This window comes from Haematobia irritans, chromosome 4 (genome assembly GCF_050003625.1).
Source record: "Haematobia irritans isolate KBUSLIRL chromosome 4, ASM5000362v1, whole genome shotgun sequence".
Lineage (NCBI taxonomy): Eukaryota > Metazoa > Arthropoda > Insecta > Diptera > Muscidae > Haematobia > Haematobia irritans.
In genome coordinates, this window is record NC_134400.1 from 100,371,920 (window position 1) to 100,391,603 (window position 19,684).

Genomic DNA, 19,684 nt, shown 5'->3' on the forward strand with positions numbered 1-19,684 from the left:
GGATTTTTCAATTTTTTGGGGGTGGTCACGAATTAAAGTCCTTTTCGCTCTAGGACGCTTAGTTTAGGAGATATATGCAAAAGAAGTTTTTCATAAAAAAATTTCAATTTTTTTAGGTTTTGGGTAGATTTTTCAATTTTTTGAGGGTGGTCACGAATTAAAGTCCTTTTCGCTCTAGGACGCTTAGTTTAGGAGATATGGGCAAAAGAAGTTTTTCATATAAAAATTTCAATTTTTATAGGTTTTGGGTGGATTTTTCAATTTTTTGGGGTGGTCATGAATTAAAGTCCTTTTCGCTCTAGGACGCTTAGTTTAGGAGATATGGGCAAAAGAAGTTTTTCATATAAAAATTTCAATTTTTTTAGGTTTTGGGTAGATTTTTCAATTTTTTGAGGGTGGTCACGAATTAAAGTCCTTTTCGCTCTAGGACGCTTAGTTTAGGAGATATGGGCAAAATAAGTTTTTCATATAAAAATTTAAATTTTTTTAGGTTTTGGTTGGATTTTTCAATTTTTTGGGGGTGGTCACGAATTAAAGTCCTTTTCGCTCTAGGACGCTTAGTTTAGGAGATATGGGCAAAAGAAGTTTTTCATATAAAAATTTCAATTTTTTTAGGTTTTGGGTGGATTTTTCAATTTTTTGAGGGTGCTCACGAATTAAAGTCCTTTTCGCTCTAGGACGCATATTTAAGGAGATATGGGCAAAAGAAGTTTTTCATATAAAAATTTTAATTTATTTTAGGTTTTGGGTGGATTTTTCAATTTTTTGAGGGTGGTCACGAATTAAAGTCCTTTTCGCTCTAGGACGCATATTTAAGGAGATATGGGCAAAAGAAGTTTTTCATATAAAAATTTCAATTTTTTTAGGTTTTGGGTGGATTTTTCAATTTTTTGGGGGTGGTCACGAATTAAAGTCCTTTTCGCTCTAGGACGCTTAGTTTAGGAGATATGGGCAAAAGAAGTTTTTCATATAAAAATTTCAATTTTTTTAGGTTTTGGGTGGATTTTTCAATTTTTTTGGGGGTGGTCACGAATTAAAGTCCTTTTCGCTCTAGGACGCATATTTAAGGAGATATGGGCAACAGAAGTTTTTCATATAAAAATTTCAATATTTTTAGGTTTTGGGTGGATTTTTCAATTTTTTGGGGGTGGTCACGAATTAAAGTCCTTTTCGCTCTAGGACGCATATTTAAGGAGATATGGGCAAAAGAAGTTTTTCATATAAAAATTTCAATTTTTTTAGGTTTTGGTTGGATTTTTCAATTTTTTGGGGTGGTCATGAATTAAAGTCCTTTTCGCTCTAGGACGCATATTTAAGGAGATATGGACAAAAGAAGTTTTTCATATAAAAATTTCAATTTTTTTAGGTTTTGGGTGGATTTTGCAATTTTTTGGGGGTGGTCACGAATTAAAGTCCTTTTCGCTCTAGGACGCTTAGTTTAGGAGATATGGGCAAAAGAAGTTTTTCATATAAAAATTTCAATTTTTTTATGTTTTGGGTGGATTTTTCAATTTTTTGGGGGCGGTCACGAGTCCTTTTCGCTCTAGGACGCATATTTAAGGAGATATGGGCAAACGAAGTTTTTCATATAAAAATTTAAATTTTTTTAGGTTTTGGGTGGATTTTTAAATTTTTTGGGGGTGGTCACGAATTAAAGTTCTTTTCGCTCTAGAACGCTTAGTTTAGGAGATATGGGCAAAAGAAGTTTTTCATATAAAAATTTCAATTTTTTTAGGTTTTGGGTGGATTTTTAAATTTTTTGGGGGTGGTCACGAATTAAAGTCCTTTTCGCTCTAGGACGCTTAGTTTAGGAGATATGGGCAACAGAAGTTTTTCATATAAAAATTTCAATTTTTTTAGGTTTTGGGTGGATTTTTCAATTTTTTGGGGGTGGTCACGAATTAAAGTTCTTTTGGCTCTAGGATGCTTAGTTTAGGAGATATATGCAAAAGAAGTTTTTCATATAAAAATTTCAATTTTTTTAGGTTTTGGGTGGATTTTGAAATATTTTGAGGTGGTCATGAATTAAAGTCCTTTTCGCTCTAGGACGCTTAGTTTAGGAGATATATGCAAAAGAAGTTTTTCATATAAAAATTTCAAATGTTTTAGGTTTTGGGTGGATTTTTAAATTTTTTGGGGGTGGTCACGAATTAAAGTTCTTTTCGCTCTAGGACGCTTAGTTTAGGAGATATGGGCAAAAGAAGTTTTTCATATAAAAATTTCAATTTTTTTAGGTTTTGGGTGGATTTTTCAATATTTTGGGGGTGGTCACGAATTAAAGTTCTTTTCGCTCTAGGACGCATATTTAAGGAGATATGGGCGAAAGAAGTTTTTCATATAAAAATTTCAATTTTTTTAGGTTTTGGGTGGATTTTTCAATTTTTTGGGGGTGGTCACGAATTAAAGTCCTTTTCGCTCTAGGACGCTTAGTTTAGGAGATATGGGCAAAAGAAGTTTTTCATATAAAAATTTTAAATTATTTTAGGTTTTGGGTGGATTTTTCAATTTTTTGGGGTGGTCACGAATTAAAGTCCTTTTCGCTCTAGGACGCATATTTAGGGAGATATGGGCAAAAGAAGTTTTTCATATAAAAATTTTAATTTTTTAGGTTTTGGGTGGATTTTTCAATTTTTTGGGGGTGGTCACGAATTAAAGTCCTTTTCGCTCTAGGACGCTTAGTTTAGGAGATATGGGCAAAAGAAGTTTTTCATATAAAAATTTCAATTTTTTTAGGTTTTGGGTGGATTTTTCAATTTTTTGGGGGTGGTCACGAATTAAAGTCCTTTTCGCTCTAGGACGCTTAGTTTAGGAGATATATGCAAAAGAAGTTTTTCATATAAAAATTTCAATTTTTTTAGGTTTTGGGTGGATTTTTAAATTTTTTGGGGGTGGTCACGAATTAAAGTCCTTTTCGCTCTAGGACGCATATTTAATGGGCGTGAGAAGTTTTTCATATAAAAATTTCAATTTTTTTAGGTTTTGGGTGGATTTTTAAATTTTTTGGGGGTGGTCACGAATTAAAGTCCTTTTCGCTCTAGGACGCTTAGTTTAGGAGATATGGGCAAAAGAAGTTTTTCATATAAAAATTTCACTTTTTTTAGGTTTTTGGTGGATTTTTCAATTTTTTGAGGGTGGTCACGAATTAAAGTCCTTTTCGCTCTAGGACGCATATTTAAGGAGATATGGGCAAAAGAAGTTTTTCATATAAAAATTTAAATTTTTTTAGGTTTTGGGTGGATTTTTCAATTTTTTGGGGGTGGTCACGAATTAAAGTCCTTTTCGCTCTAGGACGCTTAGTTTAGGAGATATGGGCAAAAGAAGTTTTTCATATAAAAATTTTAATTTACTTTAGGTTTTGGGTGGATTTTTCAATTTTTTGAGGGTGGTCACGAATTAAAGTCCTTTTCGCTCTAGGACGCTTAGTTTAGGAGATATGGGCGAAAGAAGTTTTTCATATAAAAATTTAAATTTTTTTAGGTTTTGGGTGGATTTTTCAATTTTTTGAGGGTGCTCACGAATTAAAGTCCTTTTCGCTCTAGGACGCATATTTAAGGAGATATGGGCAAAAGAAGTTTTTCATATAAAAATTTCAATTTTTTTAGGTTTTGGGTGGATTTTTAAATTTTTTGGGGGTGGTCACGAATTAAAGTCCTTTTCGCTCTAGGACGCTTAGTTTAGGAGATATGGGGTGGTCACGAATTAAAGTTCTTTTGGCTCTAGGATGCTTAGTTTAGGAGATATATGCAAAAGAAGTTTTTCATATAAAAATTTCAATTTTTTTAGGTTTTGGGTGGATTTTTAAATATTTTGGGGTGGTCATGAATTAAAGTCCTTTTCGCTCTAGGACGCTTGGTTTAGGAGATATGGGCAAAAGAAGTTTTTCATATAAAAATTTAAATTTTTTTAGGTTTTGGGTGGATTTTTCAATTTTTTGGGGGTGGTCACGAATTAAAGTCCTTTTCGCTCTAGGACGCTTAGTTTAGGAGATATGGGCAAAAGAAGTTTTTCATATAAAAATTTCAATTTTTTTAGGTTTTGGGTGGATTTTTAAATTTTTTGGGGGTGGTCACGAATTAAAGTTCTTTTCGCTCTAGGACGCTTAGTTTAGGAGATATGGGCAAAAGAAGTTTTTCATATAAAAATTTAAATTTTTTTAGGTTTTGGGTGGCTTTTTCAATTTTTTGGGGTGGTCACGAATTAAAGTTCTTTTCGCTCTAGGACGCTTAGTTTAGGAGATATGGGCAAAAGAAGTTTTTCATATAAAAATTTTAATTTATTTTAGGTTTTGGGTGGATTTTTCAATTTTTTGAGGGTGGTCACGAATTAAAGTCCTTTTCGCTCTAGGACGCATATTTAAGGAGATATGGGCAAAAGAAGTTTTTCATATAAAAATTTCAATTTTTTTAGGTTTTGGGTGGATTTTTCAATTTTTTGAGGGTGCTCACGAATTAAAGTCCTTTTCGCTCTAGGACGCATATTTAAGGAGATATGGGCAAAAGAAGTTTTTCATATAAAAATTTCAATTTTTTTAGGTTTTGGGTGGATTTTTAAATTTTTTGGGGGTGGTCACGAATTAAAGTCCTTTTCGCTCTAGGACGCTTAGTTTAGGAGATATGGGCAACAGAAGTTTTTCATATAAAAATTTCAATTTTTTTAGGTTTTGGGTGGATTTTTCAATTTTTTGGGGGTGGTCACGAATTAAAGTTCTTTTGGCTCTAGGATGCTTAGTTTAGGAGATATATGCAAAAGAAGTTTTTCATATAAAAATTTCAATTTTTTTAGGTTTTGGGTGGATTTTTAAATATTTTGGGGTGGTCATGAATTAAAGTCCTTTTCGCTCTAGGACGCTTAGTTTAGGAGATATGGGCAAAAGAAGTTTTTCATATAAAAATTTAAATTTTTTTAGGTTTTGGGTGGATTTTTCAATTTTTTGGGGGTGGTCACGAATTAAAGTCCTTTTCGCTCTAGGACGCTTAGTTTAGGAGATATGGGCAAAAGAAGTTTTTCATATAAAAATTTCAATTTTTTTAGGTTTTGGGTGGATTTTTAAATTTTTTGGGGGTGGTCACGAATTAAAGTTCTTTTCGCTCTAGGACGCTTAGTTTAGGAGATATGGGCAAAAGAAGTTTTTCATATAAAAATTTCAATTTTTTTAGGTTTTGGGTGGCTTTTTCAATTATTTGGGGTGGTCACGAATTAAAGTTCTTTTCGCTCTAGGACGCTTAGTTTAGGAGATATGGGCAAAAGAAGTTTTTCATATAAAAATTTTAATTTATTTTAGGTTTTGGGTGGATTTTTCAATTTTTTGAGGGTGGTCACGAATTAAAGTCCTTTTCGCTCTAGGACGCATATTTAAGGAGATATGGGCAAAAGAAGTTTTTCATATAAAAATTTAAATTTTATTGGGTTTTGGGTGGATTTTTCAATTTTTTGGGGGTGGTCACGAATTAAAGTCCTTTTCGCTCTAGGACGCATATTTAAGGAGATATGGGCGAAAGAAGTTTTTCATATAAAAATTTCAATTTTTTTAGGTTTTGGGTGGATTTTTCAATTTTTTGAGGATGGTCACGAATTAAAGTCCTTTTCGCTCTAGGACGCATATTTAAGGAGATATGGGCAAAAGAAGTTTTTCATATAAAAATTTCAATTTTTTTAGGTTTTGGGTGGATTTTTCAATTTTTTGGGGTGGTCATAAATTAAAGTCCTTTTCGCTCTAGGACGCTTAGTTTAGGAGATATGGGCAAAAGGAGTTTTTCATATAAAAATTTCAATTTTTTTAGGTTTTGGGTGGATTTTTAAATTTTTTGAGGGTGGTCACGAATTAAAGTCATTTTCGCTCTAGGACGCTTAGTTTAGGAGATATGGGCAAAAGAAGTTTTTCATATAAAAATTTAAATTTTTTTAGGTTTTGGGTGGATTTTTCAATTTTTTGGGGGTGGTCACGAATTAAAGTCCTTTTCGCTCTAGGACGCTTAGTTTAGGAGATATGGGCAAAAGAAGTTTTTCATATAAAAATTTTAATTTATTTTAGGTTTTGGGTGGATTTTTCAATTTTTTGGGGGTGGTCACGAATTAAAGTCCTTTTCGCTCTAGGACGCATATTTAAGGAGATATGGGCGAAAGAAGTTTTTCATATAAAAATTTCAATTTTTTTAGGTTTTGGGTGGATTTTTCAATTTTTTGAGGGTGGTCACGAATTAAAGTCCTTTTCGCTCTAGGACGCATAGGTTAAAGTTAAAGTGGCAGCCCGATTAAGATTCAGGCTCACTTAGACTATTCAGTCCATTGTGATAAGGACGCATATTTAAGGAGATATGGGCAAAAGAAGTTTTTCATATAAAAATTTCAATTTTTTTTAGGTTTTGGGTGGATTTTTCAATTTTTTGGGGTGGTCATAAATTAAAGTCCTTTTCGCTCTAGGACGCTTAGTTTAGGAGATATGGGCAAAAGAAGTTTTTCATATTAAAATTTCAATTTTTTTAGGTTTTGGGTGGATTTTTAAATTTTTTGAGGGTGGTCACGAATTAAAGTCCTTTTCGCTCTAGGACGCTTAGTTTAGGAGATATGGGCAAAAGAAGTTTTTCATATAAAAATTTAAATTTTTTTAGGTTTTGGGTGGATTTTTCAATTTTTTGGGGGTGGTCACGAATTAAAGTCCTTTTCGCTCTAGGACGCTTAGTTTAGGAGATATGGGCAAAAGAAGTTTTTCATATAAAAATTTTAATTGATTTTAGGTTTTGAGTGGATTTTTCAATTTTTTGAGGGTGGTCACGAATTAAAGTCCTTTTCGCTCTAGGACGCATATTTAGGGAGATATGGGCAAAAGAAGTTGTTCATATAAAAATTTCAATTTTTTTAGGTTTTGGGTGGATTTTTCAATTTTTTGAGGGTGGTCACGAATTAAAGTCCTTTTCGCTCTAGGACGCATATTTAAGGAGATATGGGCAAAAGAAGGTTTTCATATAAAAATTTCAATTTTTTTAAGTTTTGGGTGGATCTTTCAATTTTTTGAGGGTGGTCACGAATTAAAGTCCTTTTCGCTCTAGGACGCATATTTAAGGAGATATGGACAAAAAAAGTTTTTCATATAAAAATTTCAATTTTTTTAGGTTTTGGGTGGATTTTTCAATTTTTTGAGGGTGGTCACGAATTAAAGTCCTTTTCGCTCTAGGACGCATATTTAAGGAGATATGGGCAAAAGAAGGTTTTCATATAAAAATTTCAATTTTTTTAAGTTTTGGGTTGATTTTTCAAATTTTTGAGGGTGGTCATGAATTAAAGTCCTTTTCGCTCTAGGACGCTTAGTTTAGGAGATATGGGCAAAATAAGTTTTTCATATAAAAATTTAAATTTTTTTAGGTTTTGGGTGGATTTTTCATTTTTTTGGGGGTGGTCACGAATTAAAGTCCTTTTCGCTCTAGGACGCTTAGTTTAGGAGATATGGGCAAAAGAAGTTTTTCATATAAAAATTTTAATTTATTTTAGGTTTTGGGTGGATTTTTCAATTTTTTGGGGGTGGTCACGAATTAAAGTCCTTTTCGCTCTAGGACGCTTAGTTTAGGAGATATATGCAAAAGAAGTTTTTCATATAAAAATTTCAATTTTTTTAGGTTTTGGGTGGATTTTTAATTTTTTTGGGGGTGGTCACGAATTAAAGTCCTTTTCGCTCTAGGACGCATATTTAATGGGCATGAGAAGTTTTTCATATAAAAATTTCAATTTTTTTAGGTTTTGGGTGGATTTTTAAATTTTTTGGGGGTGGTCACGAATTAAAGTTCTTTTCGCTCTAGGACGCTTAGTTTAGGAGATATGGGCAAAAGAAGTTTTTCATATAAAAATTTTAATTTACTTTAGGTTTTGGGTGGATTTTTCAATTTTTTGGGGGTGGTCACGAATTAAAGTCCTTTTCGCTCTAGGACGCTTAGTTTAGGAGATATATGCAAAAGAAGTTTTTCATATAAAAATTTCAATTTTTTTAGGTTTTGGGTGGATTTTTAATTTTTTTGGGGGTGGTCACGAATTAAAGTCCTTTTCGCTCTAGGACGCTTAGTTTAGGAGATATGGGCAAAAGAAGTTTTTCATATAAAAATTTCAATTTTTTTAGGTTTTGGGTGGATTTTTAAATTTTTTGAGGGTGGTCACGAATTAAAGTCCTTTTCGCTCTAGGACGCTTAGTTTAGGAGATATGGGCAAAAGAAGTTTTTCATATAAAAATTTTAATTTATTTTAGGTTTTGGGTGGATTTTTCAATTTTTTGGGGGTGGTCACGAATTAAAGTCCTTTTCGCTCTAGGACGCTTAGTTTAGGAGATATGGGCAAAAGAAGTTTTTCATATAAAATTTTTAATTTATTTTAGGTTTTGGGTGGATTTTTCAATTTTTTGAGGGTGGTCACGAATTAAAGTCCTTTTCGCTCTAGGACGCATATTTAGGGAGATATGGGCAAAAGAAGTTGTTCATATAAAAATGTCAATTTTTTTAGGTTTTGGGTGGATTTGTCAATTTTTTGAGGGTGCTCACGAATTAAAGTCCTTTTCGCTCTAGGACGCATATTTAAGGAGATATGGGCAAAAGAAGGTTTTCATATAAAAATTTCAATTTTTTTAAGTTTTGGGTGGATTTTTCAATTTTTTGAGGGTGGTCACGAATTAAAGTCCTTTTCGCTCTAGAACGCATATTTAAGGAGATATGGACAAAAAAAGTTTTTCATATAAAAATTTCAATTTTTTTAGGTTTTGGGTGGATTTTTCAATTTTTTGAGGGTGGTCACGAATTAAAGTCCTTTTCGCTCTAGGACGCATATTTAAGGAGATATGGGCAAAAGAAGGTTTTTCATATAAAAATTTCAATTTTTTTAAGTTTTGGGTGGATTTTTCAATTTTTTGAGGGTGGTCATGAATTAAAGTCCTTTTCGCTCTAGGACGCTTAGTTTAGGAGATATGGGCAAAATAAGTTTTTCATATAAAAAATTAATTTTTTTTAGGTTTTGGGTGGATTTTTCAATTTTTTGAGGGTGGTCACGAATTAAAGTCCTTTTCGCTCTAGGACGCTTAGTTTAGGAGATATGGGCAAAAGAAGTTTTTCATATAAAAATTTCAATTTTTTAGGTTTTGGGTGGATTTTTCAAGTTTTTGCGGGTGGTCACGAATTAAAGTCCTTAAGTTTTTCATATAAAAAATTAAATTTTTTTAGGTTTTGGGTGGATTTTTCAATTTTTTGGGGGTGGTCACGAATTAAAGTCCTTTTCGCTCTAGGACGCATATTTAAGGAGATATGGGCAAAAGAAGTTTTTCATATAAAAATTTCAATTTTTTTTAGGTTTTGGGTGGATTTTTCAATATTTTGGGGGTGGTCACGAATTAAAGTTCTTTTCGCTCTAGGACGCTTAGTTTAGGAGATATATGCAAAAGAAGTTTTTCATATAAAAATTTCAATTTTTTTAGGTTTTGGGTGGATTTTTCAATTTTTTGAGGGTGGTCACGAATTAAAGTCCTTTTCGCTCTAGGACGCATATTTAAGGAGATATGGACAAAAAAAGTTTTTCATATAAAAATTTCAATTTTTTTAGGTTTTGGGTGGATTTTTCAATTTTTTGAGGGTGGTCACGAATTAAAGTCCTTTTCGCTCTAGGACGCATATTTAAGGAGATATGGGCAAAAGAAGGTTTTCATATAAAAATTTCAATTTTTTTAAGTTTTGGGTGGATTTTTCAAATTTTTGAGGGTGGTCATGAATTAAAGTCCTTTTCGCTCTAGGACGCTTAGTTTAGGAGATATGGGCAAAATAAGTTTTTCATATAAAAATTTAAATTTTTTTAGGTTTTGGGTGGATTTTTCAATTTTTTGGGGGTGGTCACGAATTAAAGTCCTTTTCGCTCTAGGACGCTTAGTTTAGGAGATATGGGCAAAAGAAGTTTTTCATATAAAAAATTTAATTTATTTTAGGTTTTGGGTGGATTTATCAATTTTTTGAGGGTGGTCACGAATTAAAGTCCTTTTCGCTCTAGGACGCATATTTAGGGAGATATGGGCAAAAGAAGTTTTTCATATAAAAATTTTAATTTTTTTAGGTTTTGGGTGGATTTTTCAATTTTTTGGGGGTGGTCACGAATTAAAGTCCTTTTCGCTCTAGGACGCTTAGTTTAGGAGATATGGGCAAAAGAAGTTTTTCATATAAAAATTTCAATTTTTTTAGGTTTTGGGTGGATTTTTCAATTTTTTGGGGGTGGTCACGAATTAAAGTCCTTTTCGCTCTAGGACGCTTAGTTTAGGAGATATATGCAAAAGAAGTTTTTCATATAAAAATTTCAATTTTTTTAGGTTTTGGGTGGATTTTTAATTTTTTTGGGGGTGGTCACGAATTAAAGTCCTTTTCGCTCTAGGACGCATATTTAATGGGCGTGAGAAGTTTTTCATATAAAAATTTCAATTTTTTTAGGTTTTGGGTGGATTTTTCAATTTTTTGAGGGTGGTCACGAATTAAAGTCCTTTTCGCTCTAGGACGCTTAGTTTAGGAGATATATGCAAAAGAAGTTTTTCATATAAAAATTTCAATTTTTTTAGGTTTTGGGTGGATTTTTAAATTTTTTGGGGGTGGTCACGAATTAAAGTTCTTTTCGCTCTAGGACGCTTAGTTTAGGAGATATGGGCAAAAGAAGTTTTTCATATAAAAATTTTAATTTACTTTAGGTTTTGGGTGGATTTTTAAATTTTTTGAGGGTGGTCACGAATTAAAGTCCTTTTCGCTCTAGGACGCATATTTAAGGAGATATGGGCGAAAGAAGTTTTTCATATAAAAATTTCAATTTTTTTTAGGTTTTGGGTGGATTTTTCAATTTTTTGAGGGTGGTCACGAATTAAAGTCCTTTTCGCTCTAGGACGCTTAGTTTAGGAGATATGGGCAAAAGAAGTTTTTCATATAAAAATTTCAATTTTTTTAGGTTTTGGGTGGATTTTTAAATTTTTTGAGGGTGGTCACGAATTAAAGTCCTTTTCGCTCTAGGACGCTTAGTTTAGGAGATATGGGCAAAAGAAGTTTTTCATATAAAAATTTTAATTTATTTTAGGTTTTGGGTGGATTTTTCAATTTTTTGGGGGTGGTCACGAATTAAAGTCCTTTTCGCTCTAGGACGCTTAGTTTAGGAGATATGGGCAAAAGAAGTTTTTCATATAAAAATTTTAATTTATTTTAGGTTTTGGGTGGATTTTTCAATTTTTTGAGGGTGGTCACGAATTAAAGTCCTTTTCGCTCTAGGACGCATATTTAGGGAGATATGGGCAAAAGAAGTTGTTCATATAAAAATTTCAATTTTTTAGGTTTTGGGTGGATTTTTCAATTTTTTGAGGGTGGTCACGAATTAAAGTCCTTTTCGCTCTAGGACGCATATTTAAGGAGATATGGGCAAAAGAAGGTTTTCATATAAAAATTTCAATTTTTTTAAGTTTTGGGTGGATTTTTCAATTTTTTGAGGGTGGTCACGAATTAAAGTCCTTTTCGCTCTAGAACGCATATTTAAGGAGATATGGACAACAAAAGTTTTTCATATAAAAATTTCAATTTTTTTAGGTTTTGGGTGGATTTTTCAATTTTTTGAGGGTGGTCACGAAATAAAGTCCTTTTCGCTCTAGGACGCATATTTAAGGAGATATGGGCAAAAGAAGGTTTTCATATAAAAATTTCAATTTTTTTAAGTTTTGGGTGGATTTTTCAATTTTTTGAGGGTGGTCATGAATTAAAGTCCTTTTCGCTCTAGGACGCTTAGTTTAGGAGATATGGGCAAAATAAGTTTTTCATATAAAAAATTAATTTTTTTTAGGTTTTGGGTGGATTTTTCAATTTTTCGGGGGTGGTCACGAATTAAAGTCCTTTTCGCTCTAGGACGCTTAGTTTAGGAGATATGGGCAAAAGAAGTTTTTCATATAAAAATTTTAATTTTTTTAGGTTTTGGGTGGATTTTTCAATTTTTTGAGGGTGCTCACGAATTAAAGTCCTTTTCGCTCTAGGACGCATATTTAAGGAGATATGGGCAAAAGAAGTTTTTCATATAAAAATTTCATTTTTTTTAGGTTTTGGGTGGATTTTTCAATTTTTTGACGGTGGTCACGAATTAAAGTCCTTTTCGCTCTAGGACGCTTAGTTTAGGAGATATGGGCAAAAGAAGTTTTTCATATAAAAATTTCAATTTTTTTAGATTTTGGGAGGATTTTTCAATTTTTTGCGGGTGGTCACGAATTAAAGTCCTTAAGTTTTTCATATAAAAAATAAAATTTTTTTAGGTTTTGGGTGGATTTTTCAATTTTTTGGGGGTGGTCACGAATTAAAGTCCTTTTCGCTCTAGGACGCATATTTAAGGAGATATGGGCAAAAGAAGTTTTTCATATAAAAATTTCAATTTTTTTTAGGTTTTGGGTGGATTTTTCAATATTTTGGGGGTGGTCACGAATTAAAGTTCTTTTCGCTCTAGGACGCTTAGTTTAGGAGATATATGCAAAAGAAGTTTTTCATATAAAAATTTCAATTTTTTTAGGTTTTGGGTGGATTTTTCAATTTTTTGGGGTGGTCATGAATTAAAGTCCTTTTCGCTCTAGGACGCATATTTAAGGAGATATGGACAAAAGAAGTTTTTCATATAAAAATTTCAATTTTTTAGGTTTTGGGTGGATTTTTCAATTTTTTGGGGGTGGTCACGAATTAAAGTTCTTTTCGCTCTAGGACGCTTAGCTTAGGAGATATGGGCAACAGAAGTTTTTCATATAAAAATTTCAATTTTTTTAGGCTTTGGGTGGATTTTTCAATTTTTTGGGGGTGGTCACGAATTAAAGTCCTTTTCGCTCTAGGACGCATATTTAAGGAGATATGGGCAAAATAAGTTTTTCATATATTTTCAAATTTCAATTTTTTTATGTTTTGGGTGGATTTTTCAATTTTTTGAGGGTGGTCACGAATTAAAGTCCTTTTCGCTCTAGGACGCATATTTAAGGGGATATGGGCAAAAGAAGTTTTTCATATAAAAATTTCAATTTTTTTAGGTTTTGGGTGGATTTTTCAATTTTTTGAGGGTGGTCACGAATTAAAGTCCTTTTCGCTCTAGGATGCATATTTAAGGAGATATGGGCAAAAGAAGTTTTTCATATAAAAATTTCAATTTTTTTAGGTTTTGGGTGGATTTTTAAATTTTTTGGGGTGGTCATGAATTAAAGTCCTTTTCGCTCTAGGACGCTTAGTTTAGGAGATATGGGCAAAAGAAGTTTTTCATATAAAAATTTCAATTTTTTAGGTTTTGGGTGGATTTTTCAATTTTTTGGGGGTGGTCACGAATTAAAGTCCTTTTCGCTCTAGGACGCTTAGTTTAGGAGATATGGGCAAAAGAAGTTTTTCGTATAAAAATTTCAATTTTTTTAGGTTTTGGGTGGATTTTTCAATTTTTTGAGGGTGCTCACGAATTAAAGTCCTTTTCGCTCTAGGACGCATATTTAAGGAGATATGGGCAAAAGAAGGTTTTCATATAAAAATTTCAATTTTTTTAAGTTTTGGGTGGATTTTTCAATTTTTTGAGGGTGGTCACGAATTAAAGTCCTTTTCGCTCTAGGACGCATATTTAAGGAGATATGGGCAAAAGAAGGTTTTCATATAAAAATTTCAATTTTTTAAGTTTTGGGTGGATTTTTCAATTTTTTGAGGGTGGTCATGAATTAAAGTCCTTTTCGCTCTAGGACGCATATTTAAGGAGATATGGGCAAAAGAAGGTTTTCATATAAAAATTTCAATTTTTTTAGGTTTTGGGTGGATTTTCAATTTTTGGGGGTGGTCACGAATTAAAGTCCTTTTCGCTCTAGGACGCTTAGTTTAGGAGATATGGGCAAAATAAGTTTTTCGTATAAAAATTTCAATTTTTTTAGGTTTTGGGTGGATTTTTCAATTTTTTGAGGGTGGTCACGAATTAAAGTCCTTTTCGCTCTAGGATGCATATTTAAGGAGATATGGGCAAAAGAAGTTTTTCATATAAAAATTTCAATTTTTTAGGTTTTGGGTGGATTTTTCAATTTTTTGAGGGTGGTCACGAATTAAAGTCCTTTTCGCTCTAGGACGCATATTTAAGGAGATATGGGCAAAAGAAGGTTTTCATATAAAAATTTCAATTTTTTTAGGTTTTGGGTGGATTTTTCAATTTTTTGAGGGTGGTCACGAATTAAAGTCCTTTTCGCTCTAGGACGCATATTTAAGGAGATATGGGCAAAAGAAGGTTTTCATATAAAAATTTCAATTTTTTTAAGTTTTGGGTGGATTTTTCAATTTTTTGAGGGTGGTCATGAATTAAAGTCCTTTTCGCTCTAGGACGCTTAGTTAAGGAGATATGGGCAAAATAAGTTTTTCATATAAAAATTTAATTTTTTTTTAGGTTTTGGGTGGATTTTTCAATTTTTTGGGGGTGGTCACGAATTAAAGTCCTTTTCGCTCTAGGACGCTTAGTTTAGGAGATATGGGCAAAATAAGTTTTTCATATAAAAATTTCAATTTTTTTAGGTTTTGGGTGGATTTTTCAATTTTTTGAGGGTGCTCACGAATTAAAGTCCTTTTCGCTCTAGGACGCATATTTAAGGAGATATGGGCAAAAGAAGTTTTTCATATAAAAATTTCATTTTTTTTTTAGGTTTTGGGTGGATTTTTCAATTTTTTGGGGGTGGTCACGAATTAAAGTCCTTTTCGCTCTAGGACGCATATTTAAGGAGATATGGGCAAAAGAAGTTTTTCATATAAAAATTTCAATTTTTTTAGGTTTTGGGTGGATTTTTAAATTTTTTGGGGGTGGTCACGAATTAAAGTCCTTTTCGCTCTAGGACGCTTAGTTTAGGAGATATGGGCAAAAGAAGTTTTTCATATAAAAATTTCAATTTTTTTATGTTTTGGGTGGATTTTTCAATTTTTTGAGGGTGGTCACGAATTAAAGTCCTTTTCGCTCTAGGACGCATATTTAAGGAGATATGGGCAAAAGAAGTTTTTCATATAAAAATTTCATTTTTCTTAGGTTTTGGGTGGATTTTTCAATTTTTTGGGGGTGGTCACGAATTAAAGTCCTTTTCGCTCTAGGACGCTTAGTTTAGGAGATATGGGCAAAAGAAGTTTTTCATAAAAAATTTTCAATTTTTTTAGGTTTTGGGTGGATTTTTCAATTTTTTGGGGTGGTCATGAATTAAAGTCCTTTTCGCTCTAGGACGCTTAGTTTAGGAGATATGGGCAAAATAAGTTTTTCATATAAAAATTTAAATTTTTTTAGGTTTTGGGTGGATTTTTCAATTTTTTGGGGGTGGTCACGAATTAAAGTCCTTTTCGCTCTAGGACGCTTAGTTTAGGAGATATGGGCAAAAGAAGTTTTTCATATAAAAATTTCAATTTTTTTAGGTTTTGGGTGGATTTTTCAATTTTTTGAGGGTGCTCACGAATTAAAGTCCTTTTCGCTCTAGGACGCATATTTAAGGAGATATGGGCAAAAGAAGTTTTTCATATAAAAATTTCAATTTTTTTAGGTTTTGGGTGGATTTTTCAATTTTTTGGGGTGGTCATGAATTAAAGTCCTTTTCGCTCTAGGACGCATATTTAAGGAGATATGGACAAAAGAAGTTTTTCATATAAAAATTTCAATTTTTTAGGTTTTGGGTGGATTTTTCAATTTTTTGGGGGTGGTCACGAATTAAAGTCCTTTTCGCTCTAGGACGCTTAGCTTAGGAGATATGGGCAACAGAAGTTTTTCATATAAAAATTTCAATTTTTTTAGGCTTTGGGTGGATTTTTCAATTTTTTGGGGGTGGTCACGAATTAAAGTCCTTTTCGCTCTAGGACGCATATTTAAGGAGATATGGGCAAAAGAAGTTTTTCATATATTTTCAAATTTCAATTTTTTTATGTTTTGGGTGGATTTTTCAATTTTTTGAGGGTGGTCACGAATTAAAGTCCTTTTCGCTCTAGGACGCATATTTAAGGAGATATGGGCAAAAGAAGTTTTTCATATAAAAATTTCAATTTTTTTAGGTTTTGGGTGGATTTTTCAATATTTTGAGGGTGGTCACGAATTAAAGTCCTTTTCGCTCTAGGACGCATATTTAAGGAGATATGGGCAAAAGAAGTTGTTCATATAAAAATTTCAATTTTTTTAGGTTTTGGGTGGATTTTTAAATTTTTTGGGGTGGTCATGAATTAAAGTCCTTTTCGCTCTAGGACGCTTAGTTTAGGAGATATGGGCAAAAGAAGTTTTTCATATAAAAATTTCAATTTTTTAGGTTTTGGGTGGATTTTCAATTTTTGGGGGTGGTCACGAATTAAAGTCCTTTTCGCTCTAGGACGCTTAGTTTAGGAGATATGGGCAAAAGAAGTTTTTCATATAAAAATTTCAATTTTTTTAGGTTTTGGGTGGATTTTTCAATTTTTTGGGGGTGGTCACGAATTAAAGTCCTTTTCGCTCTAGGACGCTTAGTTTAGGAGATATGGGCAAAAGAAGTTTTTCGTATAAAAATTTCAATTTTTTTAGGTTTTGGGTGGATTTTTCAATTTTTTGAGGGTGGTCACGAATTAAAGTCCTTTTCGCTCTAGGACGCATATTTAAGGAGATATGGGCAAAAGAAGGTTTTCATATAAAAATTTCAATTTTTTTAGGTTTTGGGTGGATTTTTCAATTTTTTGAGGGTGGTCACGAATTAAAGTCCTTTTCGCTCTAGGACGCATATTTAAGGAGATATGGGCAAAAGAAGGTTTTCATATAAAAATTTAAATTTTTTTAAGTTTTGGGTGGATTTTTCAATTTTTTGAGGGTGGTCATGAATTAAAGTCCTTTTCGCTCTAGGACGCTTAGTTTAGGAGATATGGGCAAAATAAGTTTTTCATATAAAAATTTAAATTTTTTTTAGGTTTTGGGTGGATTTTTCAATTTTTTGGGGGTGGTCACGAATTAAAGTCCTTTTCGCTCTAGGACGCTTAGTATAGGAGATATGGGCAAAATAAGTTTTTCATATAAAAATTTCAATTTTTTTAGGTTTTGGGTGGATTTTTCAATTTTTTGAGGGTGCTCACGAATTAAAGTCCTTTTCGCTCTAGGACGCATATTTAAGGAGATATGGGCAAAAGAAGTTTTTCATATAAAAATTTCATTTTTTTTAGGTTTTGGGTGGATTTTTCAATTTTTTGGGGGTGGTCACGAATTAAAGTCCTTTTCGCTCTAGGACGCATATTTAAGGAGATATGGGCAAAAGAAGTTTTTCATATAAAAATTTCAATTTTTTTAGGTTTTGGGTGGATTTTTAAATTTTTTGAGGGTGGTCACGAATTAAAGTCCTTTTCGCTCTAGGACGCATATTTAAGGAGATATGGGCAAAAGAAGTTTTTCATATAAAAATTTCATTTTTTTTAGGTTTTGGGTGGATTTTTCAATTTTTTGGGGGTGGTCACGAATTAAAGTCCTTTTCGCTCTAGGACGCTTAGTTTAGGAGATATATGCAAAAGAAGTTTTTCATAAAAAATTTTCAATTTTTTTAGGTTTTGGGTGGATTTTTCAATTTTTTGGGGTGGTCATGAATTAAAGTCCTTTTCGCTCTAGGACGCTTAGTTTAGGAGATATGGGCAAAATAAGTTTTTCATATAAAAATTTAAATTTTTTTAGGTTTTGGGTGGATTTTTCAATTTTTTGGGGGTGGTCACGAATTAAAGTCCTTTTCGCTCTAGGACGCTTAGTTTAGGAGATATGGGCAAAAGAAGTTTTTCATATAAAAATTTCAATTTTTTTAGGTTTTGGGTGGATTTTTCAATTTTTTGAGGGCGCTCACGAATTAAAGTCCTTTTCGCTCTAGGACGCATATTTAAGGAGATATGGGCAAAAGAAGTTTTTCATATAAAAATTTCATTTTTTTTTTAGGTTTTGGGTGGATTTTTCAATTTTTTGAGGGTGGTCACGAATTAAAGTCCTTTTCGCTCTAGGACGCATATTTAAGGAGATATGGGCAAAAGAAGTTTTTCATACAAAAATTTAAATTTTTTTAGGTTTTGGGTGGATTTTTCAATTTTTTGGGGGGTGGTCACGAATTAAAGTCCTTTTCGCTCTAGGACGCTTAGTTTAGGAGATATGGGCAAAAGAAGTTTTTCATATAAAAATTTCAATTTTTTTAGGTTTTGGGTGGATTTTTAAATTTTTTGGGGTGGTCATGAATTAAAGTCCTTTTCGCTCTAGGACGCTTAGTTTAGGAGATATGGGCAAAAGAAGTTTTTCATATAAAAATTTCAATTTTTTAGGTTTTGGGTGGATTTTCAATTTTTGGGGGTGGTCACGAATTAAAGTCCTTTTCGCTCTAGGACGCTTAGTTTAGGAGATATGGGCAAAAGAAGTTTTTCATATAAAAATTTCAATTTTTTTAGGTTTTGGGTGGATTTTTCAATTTTTTGGGGGTGGTCACGAATTAAAGTCCTTTTCGCTCTAGGACGCATATTTAAGGAGATATGGGCAAAAGAAGTTTTTCGTATAAAAATTTCAATTTTTTTAGGTTTTGGGTGGATTTTTCAATTTTTTGAGGGTGGTCACGAATTAAAGTCCTTTTCGCTCTAGGACGCATATTTAAGGAGATATGGGCAAAAGAAGGTTTTCATATAAAAATTTCAATTTTTTTAGGTTTTGGGTGGATTTTTCAATTTTTTGAGGGTGGTCACGAATTAAAGTCCTTTTCGCTCTAGGACGCATATTTAAGGAGATATGGGCAAAAGAAGGTTTTCATATAAAATTTTCAATTTTTTTAAGTTTTGGGTGGATTTTTCAATTTTTTGAGGGTGGTCATGAATTAAAGTCCTTTTCGCTCTAGGACGCTTAGTTTAGGAGATATGGGCAAAATAAGTTTTTCATATAAAAATTTCAATTTTTTTTAGGTTTTGGGTGGATTTTTCAATTTTTTGGGGGTGGTCACGAATTAAAGTCCTTTTCGCTCTAGGACGCTTAGTTTAGGAGATATGGGCAAAATAAGTTTTTCATATAAAAATTTCAATTTTTTTAGGTTTTGGGTGGATTTTTCAATTTTTTGAGGGTGCTCACGAATTAAAGTCCTTTTCGCTCTAGGACGCATATTTAAGGAGATATGGGCAAAAGAAGTTTTTCATATAAAAATTTCATTTTTTTTTAGGTTTTGGGTGGATTTTTCAATTTTTTGGGGGTGGTCACGAATTAAAGTCCTTTTCGCTCTAGGACGCATATTTAAGGAGATATGGGCAAAAGAAGTTTTTCATATAAAAATTTCAATTTTTTTAGGTTTTGGGTGGATTTTTAAATTTTTTGGGGGTGGTCACGAATTAAAGTCCTTTTCGCTCTAGGACGCTTAGTTTAGGAGATATGGGCAAAAGAAGTTTTTCATATAAAAATTTCAATTTTTTTATGTTTTGGGTGGATTTTTCAATTTTTTGAGGGTGGTCACGAATTAAAGTCCTTTTCGCTCTAGGACGCATATTTAAGGAGATATGGGCAAAAGAAGTTTTTCATATAAAAATTTCATTTTTTTTAGGTTTTGGGTGGATTTTTCAATTTTTTGGGGGTGGTCACGAATTAAAGTCCTTTTCGCTCTAGGACGCTTAGTTTAGGAGATATATGCAAAAGAAGTTTTTCATAAAAAATTTTCAATTTTTTTAGGTTTTGGGTGGATTTTTCAATTTTTTGGGGTGGTCAT